The 22,852-nt window shown below is 39.2% G+C and overlaps 1 protein-coding gene across 1 annotated transcript in view; it reads left to right on the forward strand.

Moving 5' to 3' along the window:
• Positions 1–22,852, forward strand: part of GFOD1 (glucose-fructose oxidoreductase domain containing 1) — a 149,852-nt gene that overhangs the window by 648 nt on the left and 126,352 nt on the right. The window lies entirely within an intron of this gene.

Below are 22,852 nucleotides of genomic sequence, written 5' to 3' on the forward strand. Positions count from 1 at the left end.
TAGGGGGAGCTGGGGTGATCCTGAGACGGGTCAGATGCTGATCGCCAAGCTTGGGCAAACCAGCAGTAAGAAGAAACCAAATGCTGAACGGGGTGTGTGTGTGCGTGTGTGTGTGCGCGCGCGTGTGCAGGCGTCTGTTGGCGTGTGCAGTCCCAGAGAAGACTGAGTAAATGACATCCCACGTGTTTGGCCTTCTCCTGGGGGGCTGAGAGTTTTGCTATATAACTCCTGCCAGCACTTTGCCGAGGTTGTTTTTTTACCCCTGGGTTTGTTTGTTCACCGAGGCTTTAGAGGAGAGGGTTCTGGGATAGCAAAAGTCTGGAATTATTCCAGTCTGAGCCCTTAGGCAGGAGGTGAAAGGAGATAAGGTGTCTTCCCTGGAGTATTTTCTGGGGCTTTTTGAGGTTATTCAAACCCAGTTGGGCTGGCAAGAAAGGCTTTGGTCTGATTATATTTATTTGGGCGGCGATAAAAACTACAACTTTGGAGCTTCTTTTACATTCTTTTGGGTCATAGTCAAGCTTCAGGTTTGAGATTCGAAATAACTGCTCTAAAATTCTACGAGCATGGAAGCTGTGGTGTCCTAAGCATAATTCTTTTGTACCCAGGAAGGCAAAAGTCTCACAGGTTCCTTTTGTAAATGGTTGGTTGTCGTTTCCTTCCCTAATGTCTTTCAACAGCATTTCTAAAGCCTTAGTGTTGAAAGCTTGATGGTTGATCTCTTTATACTTTATCATCCCAGTCTTCTAGATTAACATCTCCTTCATACTCAGGAGGGGAAAAAAAAAACCCACCTCACTGTACAAGGTATTGTTAATCTGGAGTTTTCCCAGGGACACTGCACACTGTTTACTGGTCCTAGAAAACAAACATTGTCTGAAGTGTCATCAAAGAGGTGATATATTGTTCTTGAATATTGGGAATATTGGGAAGGAAGAGACAGAGCATGGTAAAATGATCTCTTACTGACAAAAAGTTGGAAGGAGGAATTAAAAAAAACAGCAACAACTAGGGATCATTTATTAAATACTCTACCTATAATTAAGCAAGATCACACTCAAAGAAGAACCCCAGGGAAAGATATTCTTAAAAATAATCCTGGATTCATGACAAGTGAAGGTTGTATGAACTGTGACTAAATCATAGATTTACAAACAGGTTGTAAAAAGCTTTCTCCAGGAAAGAAAGCATTTTTACTAGGACATATTACTAGTAGATACAGTACTGAATCTTGGAATTAGAAAGATGCAAGTTCAGATCCTGTATCTGACACTTAATAGTTGAGTGACCCTGGACAGGTCATTTAACCTCTTAGCCTCATTTCTTCACATGTAAAATGGGTTTAATAATAGTTGGTGAAGACCAAGCTCAGTTCTGGGGGGAGACTGAACTCTAAAGTGGGGGATGAGGAAATGACAGGTCCTATGAAGCTAAAGAGTATTTGAACCAGAAGTTCATTGGTCCAGCCACTGATTGACTCTGTCTTTTGTCTTAGGACCAGACCAATTAAATTCTGGGCAGCTCCTTAGTAGGGGTCTGGCCACCAGGTGGTGAAGACCACCAAAAGAGGAATTGAAGAATTGTGATTTCTGTCAGTGGAGGATGTATCCATACCCATGAATCCTTGAAGTATTGGTGTCAATATTGCCACAAGTATCAGAGGGATTTTTAAAAAAAATTGAACTTGTGATTTTAGTGGTGTAGGGTAGGGAGCCGCCAGTAAGGAAATTGCCTCTTTTAATGCTGACTGGCACTTGTTTGCATCTTATAGCCAGTAGAGAGATCCTTAGAGACACTACGGGGTTAAATGATTTGCCCAGGTTGACAGGGCTCACGACTGTATTCCTTCAGAGACAGAACTTGAGCTCAGTTCTTAACTCCATGGCCAGCTCTACCCACTATTCCAGTGGTGAGGAACCTTTGGCCTCAAGGCCACATGTGTGTCTCTAGGTGCCACTAGGTGGGACCTCTAGGTCCTCAAGTGGGGCCCTTTGACTGAATCCAAACTTCACAGAACAAGGATTTGTTCTGTAAAACTTGGACTTGGTCAAAAGGCTGCACACAAGGACCTGGAAGACCGTGTGGCCTTGAGGCTGCACGTTCCCCACCCCTGCACTATTTCATATAGTCTCAACCTGGTTTGCAAAATGCTTTACATACATTATTATCTCTTCTGAGCCTGGCAACCCACCCCCACCCCCAACCCCAGGTAGGACTGAGAGGCATGCTCCCAATTTTATAGATGACCTGTTAGTCATAGGGTCATAGACAGGACTTCAGAAGTCAGTAGTGTCAAACTCAAATAGAAATTGGGGCCAATACTCCCTAAATAAGGGGCTGCATATTGACATTGTTTAAAAATGTAGTATTATCTATATTTTATTGTATTTCTATTTATTTTGTTAAATATTTCCCAAATACATTTTAATCTGACTCAAAGAGTTGGGGGTGGGCTGCATTCTTTTGACACCTCTGATTTAGTTCAATCCCCTAATTTCTATAGGATCATAACTCTGGAGGGGGAAGGGAGACCATCTAGTTCAACCCTCTCATTTTACATATGAGGAAACTGAGGCTCAGGGAGGTTAAGTGACTTGCCTGAGGTTGCAAAGACAGGATTAGAACAGAGGTCAGCATTTATTAGAGTCAGCATTCTTTCAACTGCCAGTTAGGAGTTCCACCAGCAAGATTTGAACCCATGCCTCCCTGACTCTTAAGTTCAGCATTCTATTCCTCCAGTTCTGCTGCCTGTGCTTATGACATAATTCTATCTGATGGTGGATCCCAAGAATAAACGCATATAGGGAGGATCTGTTGCAGAGGTGATTTGAGGTCCAGAGCTATCCAGTTATCTGGCACAACGTGATACTTATGTATCATGAAGCATCTGTATGGAAGGAGTGGGGTGGGGAGGGGCAGGGTTATGTTGCCTCTTGATAAATCAAACAAACTCTGTTATGCATCAATAGTACTTCTTTTGTCATAAAAAGTCCTAAACAAATACGTGTTTGTCTTCTTAAAGAGCCTCTTCAAACCCAAGATTTAGTAGCTGGGTTTACTGCAGCTGGAGAATAGAAGACCTATCCATAAAGCATGATTGAACAGAGGTTTGTTTTTTTTTTCCTTTCAATTTTTTTCTATTGTCTTGGGCCTTTTCTTAAGTCTTGCTACATCTCTAATGCCAATTAGATTAGAATGCAAACCTTCGCTTTGGTGCTGCTGATTTTTGGATGTGGGATCAAGTTATCAGTGCAACTAGACTGGAACTAGACTTTGATGGGGTTAGGTCTTGGAGAGCCTCAGGAGGCAGTCCTGCTTTCTACTTCATCACTGGGAAATCCAGAGAACAGAAGCAGTTCTTCCAGGCGCACCTGCAGAAGCCCAATGGGGTTTTCTTCTTTGGTTGACTCCCTAGTCACAGTTGGACCTCCAGTAAACGTGTAGTAAATGAATGAAGCAAAAAAGAGTTTGTATTACCGGAGCTGGTCTGGGTCAGCTTGTTTGTATTTAGAGTTGGAATTAAAGTAGACGTGGATTTTTATTAGTAGCAGGGGTTGCTCTTTTTTATATGAAGATGCCAGGCTGACCTACCATTAGCAAGGAAGAGGTCCTTAGTTGTTTATTTAGTTGTTTATTTAGCAGGGCTATCTGGCTCACATTTTTTTTTTTAAACATCATAAGCAGAATGGTCCTTTGGGTTAGAATTATAGTCTGACTACATAACTATCATTTAATAGTAGTAGTAGTAGTAGTAGTAGTAGTAGTAGTAGTAGTAGTAGTAGTAGTAACACACTACTACTACTACCTCTCCTCTTTCTCCTCCTCCTCGTCCTGGGAAAGACCTTAGCTTAAAAAGGCTAAGGTCTCTCATTGCATCTGGAGACATCTCCAGCCATCCTGATCTATATCTTGCTACTGGACCCAGATAGCTTCTGTGGAGAAAGTGAGGCTGGTGACTTTGCACAGCCCTCCCTTACTTAAATCCAACTAATTTGCAAGTCATGCATCATTTCCCTGACGTCATGGTCCTCTTTCAGAACAAAGGACAAACAACAAAAGCACTTTAAGGTTTGCAAAGTCTTTTACATATGTTAACTCATTTGATCATATAGGATTCAGATCTTTGATCAGTTTCATTCTAATTATATATTAACTAATTGAGCTAATCAGTCCCTGTAACTAGTTTTTAACACTTTCCCACCACTTAGTGAATTTTTTTCCTTATGAAGAGAATTTCAGTCTTCCTAATAATGCAGGCATCTTTCATAGAACCATGTTATTGATAGAATGTGGAAATCAATGTATGTACTGTGGTTCTTTCTGACTTCTGCTCAGTAGACAGCCAGGGTTGAATAATTGAGATTCTGTGTTTATGTGCAGGCAGCCTTTGTTTCACTTTGTAAATTATTCTTACCCAGAGCTGCATTGGCAAGCCTGTTCCATGAAGACATGAGAACTGCTCTCATTAGAATATTGGAATCTCTCTGGCCTGCAGGAGGACTGTTTGTTGTTGGTAAACTGTGTCCTCAGGAATAAGTTATCCTAAATTGGACTTTATTTTCTATATCTTCAAAGATGAGATGGTCATTCCCCCATCTTTTACATGTGACTATATATATATATTTTTTTTTAAATTTTTAATTAATTTATTTTGAATTATCAACAATTACTTCCATAAGCTTTTGAGTTTTAAATTTTTCTCCCCCTTCCTTACCTCTGTCCCCAAGACGGCACACAATCTGATGTAGGCTATACATTTATATTCCTATTAAACATATTTTCACATTAGTGATGTTGTAGGTAAGAATTAGAACCAATAGGAGGAACCACCAGAAAGAGGAAACAAAACATATCAGAAGAAAAAAAAATAGCAAATAGTATTCTTCGATCTGCATTCAAACTCCTAGTTCTTTCTTTGGATGTGGATAGCATTTTCCATCATGAGGCCTGTGGAGATGAAGTGACTATATTTTTAAAATTTTATTTATTTATTTTTAATTTTCAACATTCACTTCCATAAGCTTTTTGAGTTTTAAATTTTCTCCGCCTTCTTCCTCTCCCCTCTCTCCAAGATGGCATGCAATCTGATATAGGCTCTACATGTACATTCATATTAAACATATTTTTACATTAGTCATATTGTAAAGAAGAATTAGAACCAGTGGGAGGAACCACAAGAAAAAAGAAACAAAACAAAGCAACAACAAAAAAAGAGAGCAAATAGTATGCTTTGATCTGCATTCAGACTCCATAGTTCTTTTTTTGGATGTGGATAGCATTTTCTATCATGAGTCTTTTAGATTCTTGCATTTATGAGAACATTCAAGTCTATGAATGTTAGTCATTGAACAACGTGACTGTTACTGTGTACAGTGTTCTCCTGGTTTTGCTCACTTCACTCAGCATCAGTTCATGTAAGTCTTTCCAGGTTTTTCTGAATTCTGCCTGCTCATCATTTCTCATAGCACAATAGTATTCCATTACATTCATATACCACAACTTGTTCAGCCATTCCCCAGTTGATGGGCATCCTTTCTATTTCCAATTTTTGGCCACCATTATACAAGTGACTATTAAAAGTGCCAAGTGTCAAGAAGAGAGATAGTCAACAGTGCCAATGACTGCAAGAGATGTCAGGGAAAGGGAAAGGAGGATGTGAGGGAGTGTGTTTTGTAAGTACACCACTATCATGATTGGAGAAAAATCAGTGACTGGAGCCAGCTGTCAGAACTAGAATTAATTAATGAAAAAGCTTTTTTTTTTCTTTTCGGTGAGGTAATTGGGGTTAAGTGACTTGCCCAGGGTCACACAGCTAGTAAGTGTCAAGTGTCTGAGGCCCAATTCAAACTCACGTCCTCCTGACTCCAAGGCCTGAACTCTGTCCACTGTACCACCTAGCTGCCCCAGAAAAAGCATTTACTAATCACTGTTCTAAGTACCATGCTAAGTACTATGGATACAAATACAAAAGTCAGATGGTCTCTGCCCCAAGAAGCTTATATTGTAATAGAAGAAACCAGTGATGTAGAGTGGTCAGGGTGGGTGTTTTGGTTTAGAACAGGCCTGCACAACATATGGCCCAAGGGATGCTTGTGGCCCACCAAAGAATTTTGGGTGGCCTCTCAAAAATGTAGGGTTGCCACTGAGCACTGTCCTCTTTGTCACATGACCAAAGGCAACCAACCATCATCAGTCTGTCTCTAGTCTAACCTGTCTGCAGCTCAAAGAAGTTTAGCCTATTTTTATTTTGGCTTCTACCTACTGCCAAGTTGTGCAGGTCTGGGTTAGAATGTCAGCCAAGTGGTGCATGGAATTATGGAGAAGTATTCTGACACACACTTTTTAGGGGCTGTGGTGGTGTTGAGCAGATTATAGTTGGGGTGCTGCAAGGGAAGTAGGATAAGTTCCAGGTGGCAAGCAAGAAGGTAGGTGTCTGGGTGTAAAGTGAAACATGGCTGGCACCATAGAATAGAGTGAGCCGTGTGAGGTACTCACAATCAAGATGCCATTGGTCCTAGGAGTTCCTGAATTGAAAATGTTGTCAATCAATAAACATTTATTAAGCACATACTATACGCCAGGCAGCTAGGTGGCACAGTGGATAGAGTACTGGTCCTGGAGTCAGGAAGACTCATCTTCCTGAGCTCAAATCTGGCCTCTGACTTACCAGCCTTATGATCCTGAGCAAGTCACTTAATCCTCAGTTTCCTCATCTGTAAAATGAACTGGAGAAGAAAATGGCAAACCACTCCACTATCTCTACCAAGAAAACCCCAAATGAGGTCATGAAGAGTCAGATATAACTGAAAAAAATGATTGATCAACACCATATGCCAGGAACTGTGCTAAGCTTTGGGGGTACAAATAAAAACAAAGACAATTCAAGCCCCCAAGGAGCTTAAAAATGTAATAAGGGAAGACTACACACAAAAGGAAGCTGAAAAGGACATGAATGATACATCTGTAAAGGAAATTGAGAAGAATTGGTCAGATATGTAGGAAGAGATGAAAATCCAGAGAGGAGAGAGTTTCTAAGAAAAGAGATAGTCAACAGTGCCAACTGCTGGAAGAGAAGTCAGGAAAAGGGAAAGGAGGGTGTGAGGGGGTGGTTCAAAAGCATTAAAACTGGTGGGAGATGGGGAGAAAAACTTCAGCCCCTCTTTAAGACTGATTAGATGCCCTGGAGCCCATGGCCCTGCCCTCCATTTAAAAGATCAAATCAGAGAGGTAGAGGACACAATGAGATTCAAATACTAGGCTGATTCAATCTTGTAGGATACTGAGATTTCCCAGTGATGGATTTCCTGGGGAAGGAAAGCTTTGATAGGCCCAAAGATGTCCAATTTAAGTGGGGCTGGTGGGCAATTTAAGTGCATAGCATCTGGTTTGGAGGGTCATTGTTGAATGTTTGTGGGGAGGGAAAAGAAATATTAACTATATCATTAGATGATTATATAATATATTACTAGCTGCATGACCCTGGGCAAGTCACATAATCTGTTTGCCTCAGTTTCCTCATCTGTAAAGTGGGGACAATAACAACACCTCCCTCCCAGAGGTATTGTGAGAATCAAATGAGATAATAATTGTAAAGTGCTTAGCACAATGCCTGGCACATAGTAAGCATTCTATAGATGTTAGCTGTCATCTTATCAGCAGAGAACAGACACTAAACTGTGGTTCTATATGAATCTAGAGCAGAGGGAGCGGGCTCTTCCTCAGACCATTCACTAGGCTGCCAGATCTTGTCACATGGCACAGCCCGTGTGGTAAACTTTTCAGAAAAGGTTGCAGAATAAATTAACTTGGAGAAACTAAGCCCTTCTCGCTTTGCCAGAAGGAGGCTTTTTCAGAAGCAAAAATAGAAGTTAGGACTCCCCTATTCCAAGTTTTTGAGCTATTGCCCCTGGGAAGCTGACAATGCCATTTCTCTGCCTTTGTTTTATGTTGTAAGCTGTCATTGGAAGCATGTCAAAATAGTTGTTGCCCTGTGGTTAAAAAGCGACAGTTTCTGTTTTAATGAGTTTCTTTTTTCTTTAACAAAAGATCATAAACTCTACAGGTCTACATAAAGTCTACAGGTATCTTTTAGACCTGCCAGATTATGGTGACCAAAAGGCTCCTTGGATGCTCATTAAGATTTTAGGGCTTCACCTAAGCTTTGATCTTGTTGCGTATTGAGGCTGAGCCAGCCTTTGTCCTAACTTGTTTGAGTTTACTTTGCTGGGAATTTCAAGCTCTCCATCCTTCCTATTCTTCTTCCAACATTGTCAACAGCTGCTTGAAGTTAGAAGGTTACGGCTTTGAGGGTCTTCTGCTCCCAGATGCTGGGACAGAAGATGAGGAAGTAGATAGGGTTCAACCCACTGGCCATCACTGTCAACAGCAGAGGTATCCCAGAAGAGGAAAATGTTGTACCTGGATTTAAGTATGTTTTCCTTCCATTGTGGTAGACCAATGCTGAGTTTTCCATGCCTCTTTTAAGGTCCTCTGTGGCCTTCTCCCAACCTTCTGTAAATATATTGGTGGATACAAGTAAAATTCAGATATGTGAAATGTATAGAGAGTATGACAAGTCCCTAGATGTTGCACAAACAAAAGAAGTTACTGTAATTTCTTCTAAAAGTAATTAGGTAATGTCATCCTCATTGTGTAGAACTGAAATTTTGTTAATTTGAGCCATCACTAAACTGAAGATTTCTGGCTTTGGAAAAAAAAACAAAGGAATAATTCTCAGAACTTGAAAGTTAAATGGAGATGCTACAGGTCTTTGAGTTCCTCAAACTGAATGGGAAAAAAACCTGAGGGAGTGGAGGCCAGATGTATTTTGTGGTTCTTACCAAGAAAGAATGAATAGGTAGTCAGATAGATGTTTTGGCTTAGATTAATCATATGACAGAAAAGAAGAATTTTATTTGGGTGGTGGGTGCACCACCTAAGGAAATAGATAACAAAGTCTAGTTACTCTGTTACATAAACATGTATTAAGCCTATGTGCACAATTCTATTAGAGACACAAAGCTTAGCTGGTAGTCCCTGCCCTTAACTATAACATACTACTAACTATATTACATATACTATATATGTAGTATATATTTATATATATTAGTATATATTATATATAACTATATCATATATAACTGCTAACTATATACTATACTACTAACTATATTATATATAATATATGTAGTATATGTATAGTATATATTACATATAACTACCAACTATATACTATACTACTAACTATATTATATGTATAATATATAATATATACAATATATGTATATGTATATATGTATAATATATAATATATACAAATACACACACATCTATATAACAACTAACTATGTAATATAATATACTAGTAACTATGATGTTAGTAGACAGGCTCAAATGAGATAATTCTGCCTAGCAAGATGATCAATAGTTAATTAGCATTTCAAAATGTTTTCTTGAGGACATTTATGTTTTCTGAACTTTTTCTTTCAAATGTACAGAAATATGGTTAAAAGGTTTTTTTTTTAAATAGAAGTAGTTGTTTTTAAAGATTTTATCCTATCTGAGTCTCTTTATACTTGAGATTTTGCAGGAATCACAGAGTGGTGATGAATTCAGGAAAGGACTTGGACTGGGGTGAAAAGTGAATGATATTCAAAGAAAATCCTGAAAAGTCCAAGCCTACTTTTATTATTTCCTTGCAGAAAAAGCAGTTTCATTTCTAATCCTTATTGCTATTATTTGCTACCTTTAGCATTTAGCTTATACATTCCTTAGCTATATTCAAAATAATTGGAGTCTAAGAAGAATGGAGACTATAGTGCTGGTCAGAGAAGGAGTGCTTTACATGTTGTGGAAGGTTGTATTGGGAGCTGCAATGAACTGAGAATCAAAAGATCGGGGTTCCTGTATTGGCTCACTCAATCTCCCCAGGCCTCAGTTTCTTCATCTGTTAAACAAGGAAAGTAGCATTAGGGTATCGTGAGTACCAATGACTGGGAGGTTCAGGGAAGCAATTGGTTCAGGTTAAGGAGGAATTTTCTAATAATTAGGTGTGTTCAAAAAGGAAAAGATTTGACTTAATGAGTTCCCTGTCATTGGCAGTGTACAAGCAGAGAGAGGTTGTATGCTTCCCTATCAGGGACACAGTAGCCAGAATTACAGAACTGGGTGAAAGGACAGACTTGATGACTTCTAAGGCCATCTCCCTTACCCCCAGATGGAAGAACAGGTAGATTCATCATGGGTTGGGTTAGTGATTCTAAAACTTTTTTTTTCTTTAAATTTACAGCAGCACAGTGTTATTATTATTCCTTGCCATCAGAATCATCAGGAGATTCTCCTGATTTGAGAATGTGTATTCAATTGCCAAGTATGGGTTTTACACAATTCTTGGGAGATATATGAATGCATATGTGGTTCCAGGTATATGTTCCATACAATTCAGGGTACATCCAGTTGATGTACAACCTTTGAGAATCACTGGGTTAGACCCAATGGCAGCCTGTTTGTGCCCACACATATTCCATATCCCATTGCTATAAATCAACACTGGTAAAATGTTCATATTGAAGAGGTAGGTCTTTGTTTCCTTGGGAAGCTTAGAGTCCAGTAAAAATACTTTGAAATTTCTTGAAAACACTCTCATCCCCACTCTTCTCCTTTTCAACCCTAGGACCAGCTCGTTATCCATTTGTGTGGCCAATAGAGATGCACATTCTATTGGACCAGCTCTCCAGACAGTCTCTCCAAATACAAGTTGAGATCTTTGCCGTCTCACAACTCACTGGAAGATGCAGAGAGTATAAAACCCATTTGTTTCTTATTTGTGGATTGTGATAAAGGATTTTACTCAGTAGAACAAAACTCTGCCTTATGTATTCTTTTTGATAGTAGTGTCTTTCTATCTGGATAAACTATGAAAATCATAAAGGATTCCTTAGAACAGAAGTGTCAAACTTGTAAGCTTGGTCACAAGACCTGATTGGGAAATGTTTAATAAAATAGATAAAAATACAATACAATACAGACAATGTTAATTTGTGGTTTTCTGAGTCAATTTACAGCTGTCTGGGCTCCATTTCTCCTTGTTTGACATCAGTGCTTTAGAAGATGTAACAACAGAAGTAAATCTGCTGATAATAAACATCAAATCAGGCATAAAATAGGAAGATGTATGCTTGCTAAAGGTACTGACTGGCAGCCATGATGGAGGAGATCCAAAGTAGTTGAGTTCTTTATCTGATCATCATCTTGTATCTTTCCATCTTTCCCTATGCCTCACTCTAAACCTACTCTTCATTCTTACAATGCCTTCCATCCTAGCAAATATCAAGTTCCAAATTATTGTTTGTGGACATTGTAAAGGTGAGATTAGGCCTTTTGGAAATTTGCTGCAGTTATTTTAAACAGAATTAGTCACTTCTTTTTGTGTTTTTTCTTTTTGAAAATTTTATTGATATCTTTTATTTTTAAATCACTTATTTCTAAATGTAGCATATCCCAATTGTCTTCACTAAGACTTTTGGGACAGCCTGTGTGTCCTTCACCTCTCCTCTCCACAGTTTCCCTTCCTTGTAACAAAGCACAAAAAAATTAAGAGGAGAAGAAAAAACAGTTCAGCAAAACTGATCAAGATATCAACTAAACTTGATAATTTATACAGTGTTCTACACACATAGTCTCCCATTATTGCAAATAGGTAGGTGCATTTTTATTCCTTTTCTACATCAAGCTTGCTCATTATTATTGTATAGCATTCAATTTATTTATTTTTTTGTTGCTGTTCTTTCCATTTCCATTGTCATAGTCACTGCATGTATTATTTTCCTGTTAGTCATATCCCCAGCATTTAGCACAATGCTTGGCACATAGGTGCTTAATAAATGTTTATTGGCTGTTTCTGCTTACTCTACTTTACATCAGTTCATATAACTTTATCCATGTTTCTCTGTAGTCATCATAGTCATTGTTTTTTATAGCACAGTAATATTTTATAGCTTGTTTAGCCATTTCCCAATCGATGGACACCTACTTTGTTTCCAGTTCTTTGTTGTTATAAAAGTGCTGCTATAAATATTTTGATATTGCATCTGTCAAATGAGGATTCAGCACTAGGTGATCCTTAAGGTAAAGACCTTACTGACTCCTCTTTGATTTTAAATGTGAACCATATAGCTGTGTATACATGGTTTTGCATGCAGATCTCGGAGGAGAGTCAGGATCAGAATTTGTCTGGATGAATATTAATTGCATATGCATACTGGGTGGTAAGACATTTGAAAGATAGGTGTGAGTCTGCAAAGGAGAATTGCAGGTTTAGTCAGCTATTCATAGAAAACCGTCTTGGTAAGCTCAGAGACAAGGGGTGGGTCCTACAGGAAATATGGTTTCTGAACACTTCTAAAAATTATTTCAGCAGAAGGAAGTATATGAGTGTGGGTAGGCATACATATGTGTGTGTATATATATATATGTATATATGAGAAATTATTTCCCCATTATGGTAGTATGTTGGTGCTAATTTTTTTTCTTTTATTTATTTATTTTTAGTTTTCAATATTCACTTTTATAAGATTTTGAGTTCTAAATTTTTCTCCCTTTCCTCCCCTCCCCCTTCCCCAAGACGGCATGCAATCTGATATAGGCTATACATGTATGATCATATTGAATATATTTCCACATTAGTCATGTTGTGCAAGAAGAATCAGAACAAAAGGGAAAAACCACAAGAAAGAAAAAACGGCAAAAAAAAGAGAAAATAGTATGTTTTGATCTGCATTCAGACTCCATAGTTCTTTCTCTAGGTGTGGATAGCATTTTCCGTCATAAGTTTTTTGGAATTGTCTTAGGTTATCTCATTGCTGAGGAGAACTTAATCTATCAAAGTTGGTCATTGTACAATGTTGCTGTTACTGTGTACAATGTTCTCCTAGTTCTGCTCACTTTCACTCAGCATCAGTTTATGCAAGTCTTTCCGGGTTTTTCTGAAATCCACCTGCTCAACATTTCTTATGAAACAATAGTTTTCCATTACATTCATATACCACAATTTGTTCAGCCATTCCCTAATTGATGAGCATCCCCTCAATTTCCAATTCTTTGCCACCACAAAAAGAGCTACTATAAATATTTTTGTATACGTGGGTCCTTTACCTTTTTTTTTAAATGATCTTTTTGGGATACAGACCTAGTAGTGGTATTGCTGGATCAAAGAGTATGCACGGTTTTATAGCCCTTTGGTCATAGTTACAATTGCTCTCCAGAATGATTGGATCAGTTCACAACTCCAGTTGGTGCTAATTTAAAACGAGGTATAGGAAGATTGTCATTCACCTGTGGGTAGTACTGATAAATACCTTATTCTGGCCAGTCCAGCTACTCATCTTTGAAATTGTAGGCTTCCCTTCAGGGTGTTTGGACAAATCAGGGATGCACTGGGTGATTTCTACTTTTCTGGATTATTGTATAAGTAGGCTGCTGGCCTCTGAAAAGAAAAAAAAATCACCTATCAAAAACTTCTTAATAGAGTAGAATAATATAAGATAGTCTTTATAGAGTATTTGGTTGTCTCCATTCACCCCCTCTTGCAGTTTTGTTAGCTCCTGGCAGTGTGCAGATCTTTTCTTTAGTTAGTCTAGTTCCACATGCTGTCATGTGGTGATCCTGTAGAGCCAGCAGAGCCTTAGTCTTTTGATTTTCAAGGTAATTTGTGTTAAAATAACTTTTGTGCCTTTATTTCCCAGTTTGGTTTGGTATTATGGTACCTGCTACTCCTGGTGGAAGTTTTTCTGGGTTTTCTAGATGTGTGTGTGTGTGTGTGTGTGTGTGTGTGTGTGTGTGTGTGTGTAGGAGTGGGACTTAGCATTCAAGAATCTCATTAAAGGAAGTCATGCACTTTGAAGGTGGTCCTCTTAGAGGAGGCCCCGAGAAGCTTATTAATCAAGAGAACCAGCTGGTTGAGGTAGATATTTAAGTGGTTAGAGGCTGACATTTGTAAACAAACTAATGTTGGGCCCCAAGGATAGATTCAGTTCTTAATGAGTGGGATTTTAGCTTTTGTGACTTGTGACTTGCCCAGAGTCACATGGCTAGTAAGTGTTATGTGTCTGAGGCTGGATTTGAACTCAAGTCCTCCTGAATCCAGGGCCGGTGCTCTATCCACTGTGCCACCTAGCTGCCCTGGTTTTTAGCTTTTAAGGAGTAAGTGTGCTGGCCTCATCTTCTCATCCTTGACCACTTTCTCAGACATGGGTGATAGTGCCATTGTATATTTCCGTAATGCTTTATGGTTTACAAAGTGCTTTAAGACACTGATTCTTATGGTGACCTTGTTAAAAAGGAAGGACAAGTATTATTATTCCAATTTTTACAGATGAGAAAACTAAAGCTTAGCAAGATTAAAACTTGCTCAAAAGTTCACGCAGCTAGTGACAGAGAGATTTTGTTTGTTTTTGTGAGGCAATTGGGGTTAAGTAACTGGCCCAGAGTCACACAGCTAGTGAGTGTTATGTATATGAGGTTGGATTTGAACTCAGGTCCTCCTGACTTGAGGGCTGGTGCTCTATCCACTGCACCACCTAGCTGCCCCAACAGGGAGATTTTGAATAACACTACTACCATTATTTTATTGGCTTTTCATTTATTCAACAAAATTTACTGAGCTATTGCTATAGATGTAGTGCTGTGCTAGGCACTGTGAGGAATACAAAGAAATAGTGACAGAGTCTCTGCCCTTGAGGAGTTTATAACATAATGCTATTCTATTAAATTCTTTGAAAAAATCTCATGCATTTATTTAGGACCTGTTTATATATTAAGGACCTGTTGGGTGCAGAACACTGCTGGGCACTGAAGGAGATATGAAGTTTAGATAAGACCTTGCTTTCAGCTACATAGTGGTTATGATCTTGTAGAGGGATAAGACACAGAGACAGAGATAAGGCAAAAGATTACATAAGTGCATTAGAGAGTTGGTGGTAAAGTGGCTAGAGTGCTAGGCCTGGAGTCAGGAAGACTCATCTTTCTGAGTTCAAATCTGGCCTCAGGCACTTAGTAGCTGTGTGACCCTGGGCAAGTCACTTAACCCTAATTGCGCTCAGTTTCCTCATCTGTAAAATGAACTGGAGAAGGAAATGGCAAATCACTTCAGTATCTTTACCAAGAAAACCCCAAATGGGGTCATGAAGAGTCAGATGATTGAAATGACTGAACAACAACAAAATTAGAGATTTATAAAACTAATTTTGTTGTGAGGAACAAGGTGATGGGGTGAGTGAAGGCTGTCACCAGCAGGGAGAATCAGGGAAGGTTTCACTGCTCTCCTGGCTCTGCTGCTACCCTCTGGACTTCTCCACTGTGCTCTAGCTGCCTTCTCACCCTGGAAGCCCTGGTCTGCTCATGGGGGAAGAGAACTCTGTCTCTGCAGCTCCCTTCTCCCATTGGCAAATTCCTGGAACCTCCATTTGGAGGAATTACCCACACCAGCCATACTTATTCCTTCACTCCTTTCCCAGTTCTATTGCTGACTGTCCAGACTTTGTACCCTTTCTTCTCCCTCCCATTTTTTAGCTCTCTTTTATGTGTCATCCCCCATTAGAATGTAAGCTCCTTGAGGATTGGACTGACTTTCTTTTTGATTGTATTTGCTTACTTGTATTACCAGTACTTAGTACAGTACTTGCATATAGTAGGCACTTAATAAATGCTTGTGTACTTGGTTTCTTGAAAGAACTGACTTTTGAGTCAGGCTGTAGTGGATGAGTAGAAATTGTGGGCAGCTAGGTGGCAGTGGATAGAGTGCTGAGCCTGGAGTCAGGGAGACTCATCTTCATGAGTTCAAATCTGGCCTCAGACACTTTCTAGTCGTGTGACCCTGGGCAAGTCACTTCATCCTGCTTACCTCAGTTTCCTCATCTGTAAAATGAGCTGGAGAAGGAAATGGTAAATCACTCCAGTATCTCTGCCAAGAAAACCTGATGAAGAGTAGGACAGGACTGTCATGACTGAAAACAACAACAAGAAATTCAACAAGTGAAGGAGGAGAAGGATGAGATTTCAGTCACAAAGCATAGGCGTGGAAGTAGGAAGGTGTGGGGTATGTTTGGGGAGCAGAGAGTTGTCCAGTTTAGATGAAGAATAACATGAATAAGAGTAACAGGAAAAAAGGCTGAAAAGGTAGCATGGCACCAGATCGTTCAGGGCCTTGAATACCAACAAAGGAGTTTGAACTTTATTTGTCAGGCCATGGGGATCTACTGAAGATTTTTGAGCAGACGCATGAGATGACCAGATTGATTCATAAGGAGAATTATTCCGAAAGCAGTATATGGCTGGATTAGAGTTAGGAGAGAACAGAGGCAGAAACCAAGGTATGTGGTCCAAGTAGATGGTAATAATGGGCTTTTATCATGGCTGTGACAGTGAGAATAGGGAATAGGGATGAATGCAATAGATATTGAGGAGGTAAAAGTCAACAGGGTTGCTAACTGATTACATATGAGAAATGAGGAGTACTCTTGTGAACATGATGGAGAATTGTGGACTAGATGGTCCTCCAAATTGGTGGATTCATAATTACCTGAATGAATGGACCCAAAGAGTAGTAGCCATGTCAACCTAGGAGTCAGTTTCCTGTGGAGTGTCCCAGGAACCTGTATTTTACTCTTTTGTTTGAATGAATGAATGAGTGAGTAAGTGAACAAGTATAGATTAAATGCTTGTGATGTATGTGCCAAGCACTGTGCTAAGTGCTGGGGATACAAACATTTTTATCAATGACTTGAATGGATGTAGATGGCATACTTGTCAAATTTCCAGCTGACACCAAACAGGGAGGGATGCTTAAGAAGGGTTGAATCTTTGTGTTCTCAAACTAAGGTCCTTTTTAGCTCTAACATTCTTTGATTACTCCATTTCTAGAGCCATAGATAAGGTCCAGATGGAAGTGTTGATACCCTGGCAATTTTTCAGCAGGTTCTTAACTACCAGGGTTTTCTTTCTCGTATGATCAGAAATGCCAGCATTCAGGGAATTGAAACTGAGCAAAGAACCACAGATGGATTAGGTTTAATGTGTACTCTAACCTTCCTTCTCCTTCATTCTTTTCTTGGAGATCAAACAAGTTTTATAAAAGTAACTTCATGGATTTGCTTAGGCAGCTAGTCACCTATTTGGGAGAAGAAAAGGGATCATTAGATTAGGGGAACCAATGCAGTCTAAAAAGGGGATGATCTAAACATTATTCTGTTAATGGTTTTGTATATAGTGGCTAATGTTGGATGGATTTGGATTGGATGCATAGTCATTTTGCTTTTTTTAGTACAAGAGCTGTTTGACATGAGGAAACTGAGGCAAACAGGGTTAAGTGAACTTGCTTAGGGTCACACAGCTAGTAAATGTCTGAAGCCAGATTTGAACCTGAGAAGATGAGAACCTCACCATCTGTAAAATGAGCTGGAGGAGGAAATGGCAAACCATTCCAGTATCTTTGCCAAGAAAACCCCAAATGGGGTAATGAAGAGTTGGACACAACTGAAAAACAACTGAACACAACCTCATCATTAGGAGGTGACAGTTAATGGAATTCGTATAACAGATGGGATTGAACAAAGCAACACACTGACTATTTAGCTTATGTAAAGCTTTGAAGCTTAATATTGTGGAAAAGGTTAATATTAGGAAAGGGAGACATCAGAAGGCCACTGAACTAGAATAAATGGTCACTTTTAGTGATGTAGGAATCACTGGGGCCCATATTTTAAGTTATCATTCCCAATCTTTGTACTGGCTTTGTTTTTAGACTTGAAATCTGGGACTGTTTTTCACCTTTCTTTGTATCCCCAGTGCCTGGTACAGTACCTGGCACATGGAAGGTACTTAATAAATACCTGTTGCCTTGACTTAACTTGTATAAGATTAAAAAATAATTGATACAGGATTGGTTTGGTGAAAAGTATGAAATCATCTGCTTAATTGGCTTCCATATTTTTTTGGAAGTGAGAGATTGAAGTATTTTTCTTTTCAGTTAAAAAATCAAGGTAATGTATTCTATTTTGAGGTCACTGTAGACTGCTTCAGGTGTTATTTTTTGATCTTTAGTGTGAGAAGACAGTGAAAACATTAGCAAGTATCCTAGTTAACCAATACTGACTAGTCAATCAATCGATCCATCAGTCAACCAACCAGCATTTCTTAAGTGCCTACTGTGTGCCAGGCATTATGATAAGTGCAGATGATACATAGACAATAAATGAAACAATACTTGCCCTCATGGAGATTAGATTCTAATGGGAGAGAAAAGAAGGATCTATACATGCAGAATATGTATGTGTGTATGTATATAATTTAAGTAAATATAAAGCAGTTAATAGAGTAGTTTGAGATGGAGTATACTCCAGATTGAGGGGATCTGGAAAGACTTTGTGTAGAAGGTAGTGTCTGACCTGCATTTTGAAAGAAGAGAGGGTTTTATGAGGTGGAGGTAAAGGAGGGCATTCCAGCCATGATGGACAGCTAGTATGAAAACACAGAAATAGGAGAGGGAGTACTGTATGTGAGGGACAGAGAGAAGACAAGTTTGGCTTAGATTGCAGAGTTCAGGAAGGAAAGGAACATCTAATGAGGCAGGATAGATAGGTTGGGGCTCTGTTGTAAAGGACATGGGAAGTCAAACAGAAGAGCTGGATGAAATCGGTCATTCTTATCTCACCCAAATTGTCCTTCTTTGTTTGATTATTTATCTTCCCGATTTTTGCCAGATGTGGAAAGTATATCTTAGTAGTTGGTGGTTTCTCAGAGCCATACTACAGGATGGCTTTGTTAGGAATAAGATCTTCTGTTCCCTCTCTCTTTTACCCCCTCTTTCCCTTTATTCCCTTTCCCCTCTATGTGTTAAGACTAAAAAGAACAAGTTTTCAGTAAATAGAGATTTTCTGGAATTAGAGTTTCTTATGAATTCTCTAGCTGTCATTCCTACCATACTAGCTGTGTGACCTTGTGCAAGATAAGCCTTAGTTTTAGGTTTATTACTTTAGATTCTTAGGTAAGAAAAACTTATTAAAAAAAGAATAGAGGCAGTTAGGTGGCATAGAGTGAAGTGGATAGAGTGCTGCACCTGGAGTCAGGAAGACTTATCTTCCAGAGTTCAAATCCGGCCTTAGATGCTTAGTAGCTGTGTGACCCTGGGCAAGTCACTTAACCCTGTTTGCCTCAGTTTTCTTTATATATAAATTGAGCTGGAGATGGAAATGTCAAACTACTCCAGTATCTTTACCAAGAAAACCCCAAATGGGGTCATAAAAAGTCGGACACAATTGAAAAAACAACCATAAAAATGGAGATAACAATCTCTGCATCTACTTCACTAGGACATTATGAAGAAATTACTTTGTAAACTTTAAAGTACTGTATACATGTGAGAGAAGGTGATAATAATAATTTTAGCTCCAAGTATGATCAACTCATGATTACTTGTGATCTACTTAGTAGATTTTCCTAGACGATCTGGGGGTCCAGTGAAGTCAAACTTACTAGGAGTTAGCCTTAGGGATTAGTGGCTGCTGTTAGTGGTGAGTGTGCACAGGATTGTACAGACACATACTAAGTGTATCTTAGTATGTGCTTCTTAACTCAATTCCAAAGCTAATTTAAAAAATATATATATATTTATTGTATTATGTTACCCACAATTCTTATTCCTTTCATTAGCACGTATAATCAAGAATGGATGGGATAAAAATGTCATTACCCTTTCCTAACATTCTCTTCAATCTCCCTCCTCCAAACTCCCCCACAGCCGAATAAATACATCAGAGGGGGAAGAAAAAAGAATCAGACAAAAAATGCATTCTGGGCAGAAATGTCTGCACCACGTGCAGCCTCCTCAATGCACGTGGCTGTGTTTGCCTGAAACTCACACAGCAACCCCTACCCCACCCCCCAGCCCCAGCAGAGCCCATATGGGAGATTTGTTTATACCCATGATGCATCTCTCTTAAAATCCTGGGGCCCAGGTTTACAGCCATTTGGGTATGTAGTTCTCTCTGCCTTAATGTGCACAGCTGTTCACATCCAGGGCACCGAGGCAGGCTGCCTTTTTCCCTCTTAGCTCACGTGCACTACATGGTTTTGTCTCGGTGGTTCTAAACAGTCTTTTCATGCTTACATAAATTGGCTTACAGCTGCCATGCAGTGTGTTGCTTTCCCCAGGCTGCATTTGTAGAATTAGTTCTGTCCAGAGTACAATCTCTTACTCTGTGATGAGGGATTTAATAAGGCCAGTTGACATCTGTTTATTCTTTTCCATCTCCTTCTCTCCTCCCCCACCCCCAATCCTCTTACTGTCAGGTATGCTGGCTTTTCCTGGGGGAAATCAGGGGGACCTATACAGATATACATCCCCAGGTGGAATTTGACTATTAACATATTTATTAATTTTCAACTTTTTTTTTCAACATTCATTCATTTCATTCATTCTTTCAACAAACATTTATTGAATACCTACTGTGTGTAAGATATCATAAAGGCATACAAAGAGGAAACAGATGTATGGTTCAACCATAAAAATAGTTTATGAGGCTGTACTGTGGGAATGTGATGCATTATTCCAAATACACACACCATTTCATTCCATTAATGAGGAGCTTCGTAGCTTTGGGAAATGCATGTATCAAAGAATAAATATCTTCCCCCGAAAAGACTGAAAAGTTAACAAATGCTAATTATCTTCCTTTCTCTGCTAGCTTTGAGTACATTTAAACATCCTGAAATAGTATATGGATGGTATGGAAAAAAGAAATGTGACTCTTCTTATTTTGGTCTTAAGATATTTCCTGGGTAAAAATGTAATGATACACTGCACACACCCCATTTTTCCACATAGAATTGACTAATGGTAACAATGGGGGCAGCTAAGTGGCGCAGTGAATAGAGTGCCAGGCCTGAAGTCAGAAAGACTCAGCTTCCTGAGTTCAAATCTAGCCTCAGACAAGTATTAGCTGTGTGACCCTGGGCAAGTCATTTCACCCTGTTTGTCTCATCTGTAAAATGAACTGGAGAAGGAAATGACAAACCACTCCAATGTCTCTACCAAGAAAACCCCAAATGGGGTCACAAAGAGTCAGACACAACTGAAAAACAACAAATAGTAGCAATGGAAAGGAAAGGTGGTAGGAGGCTAAGGGGTCTTTGCCACTGGCATGTAGTCCAGTTGAGTACCTTTAGTTCTGTTACTATGACCTTCTTCCTCCTCCCACAGACAGACTTTTGGGAAATCTGGAAGCATGGATATGTGTCCATATTTTAGTATCATAACATTCTGGTGTGTTGCTTCAGAATCAACCCTTGCAGCTATGAAATCAAGTCTTTGAGCCATCTTCACTTCACCCAGTTCAAACCCAAGGCTGCCCTGGTCACTGAAAGAAGTGTCACAGATTATAGGAAGTAAAAAAAAAAATCATCTGATGATGCCCCCAACTTTTTGTTCACCATGTCCCTATAATTAACTTCATGGCACACATTCACTTAATCAAGCTTATCCCCTGAATAGCTAACATGGAAATGACACCAAAAACCAGTTTTCTCTCTTAGAAGAAAAGAAAAGGAAAGTCTGGTTGGTTGGGGGAGCCATCACAGAAGGAGAGCTTTATATAATAGAAAGAATGAATGAATGAAAAATATATATTAAATGCTTACTTCCATATGTGCTTTATAGATATAAATCCAAATATAGTATTTACACTCAAGGAACTTATATTTTATTGAGGGAGTAGTGCATACAGAGTAGTAGGGGCCAGGAAAGGGTATTTTGGTTTGGAAAATTATAGGGATGGTGAGTGGAGCTGTGGGGAGTAGACTGACACACCCTTTCCAGGAGCAATGAGAGTCACTTTGATTATGACGCCAGTATTGGAATGGGGGAGGGTTGGTATGGGGAGGGTACCCAGGCCATGGAAAGATGGCTGCCTGGAAAGTGAAGTGAACTATGATAAGAATCAGGCTCTGATGTAGTGGGTGATCATGTTATTCGTCGTAATAGTGGGGGAAGTCCCCTTAAAGTGGCTTATGAAAAACTGGTCAGTGAATGATGACGTGAAGCATGGTTGGAACAAGGGAAGAGCCCAGGACTGAAACCTGGCTTCCAGTTAATGGTAATTGTGTGACTTTGGGCAAATCATTTTATTTTTCTCAACCAGTTTTCTCACCTCTAATAATAATAGCTGACATTTATACAGAACTTTAAAGTTTGCTGACAGCTTTACCATAAGTACCTCATTTGAGCCCCACAATAATCCTGAAGTAGGCTCTATGGTATGTTCTATTATCCCAGTTTTACATATGGGAAAATGGACATTTAAAAAGTAACTTTAAAAAGAGCACTTTAAAAAGTCTCCTAACTAGTGTTGGAGATAAGATTTGAACTTTGGCCCTCCTGAGTCCTGCACTATCTTGCATGTCACATTGCTTCTTTGTAAAATGAGGAGGTTGGACCAGATTATCCCTAAGCTTATTTCCAGACCTAATGTTTTGTGACTCTGACAAAACCCTTCACCTCTTACAAAAGTGCTTGATTGGCCTCTTTATTTTCTTCATTCAACCTCTTTCATGTTTTCCAATGTCAGTGGGGCATTTGGTGGGAGTGAGCACAAGTCATTTAAGGAAGTATTATGTAAGTGCACACAATCAGATTTTCAGTTTTAGCTTAAAAGTTTGTTTTTGTTTTAAGTCTGATTTCTTTAAAGCCCAGCCTAACTTCTTTTAGACCTTGGGTCCATTCTGGTTCGTATTACTGCTTTTGAGCCATCATTTTGGTTAAGTCATTCACTCATTCATTCTGTGTGTGTGTGTGTGTGTGTGT

The sequence above is a fragment of the Vombatus ursinus genome, unplaced genomic scaffold (assembly GCF_900497805.2).
Source record: "Vombatus ursinus unplaced genomic scaffold, bare-nosed wombat genome assembly UNPS02000577.1, whole genome shotgun sequence".
NCBI lineage: Eukaryota > Metazoa > Chordata > Mammalia > Diprotodontia > Vombatidae > Vombatus > Vombatus ursinus.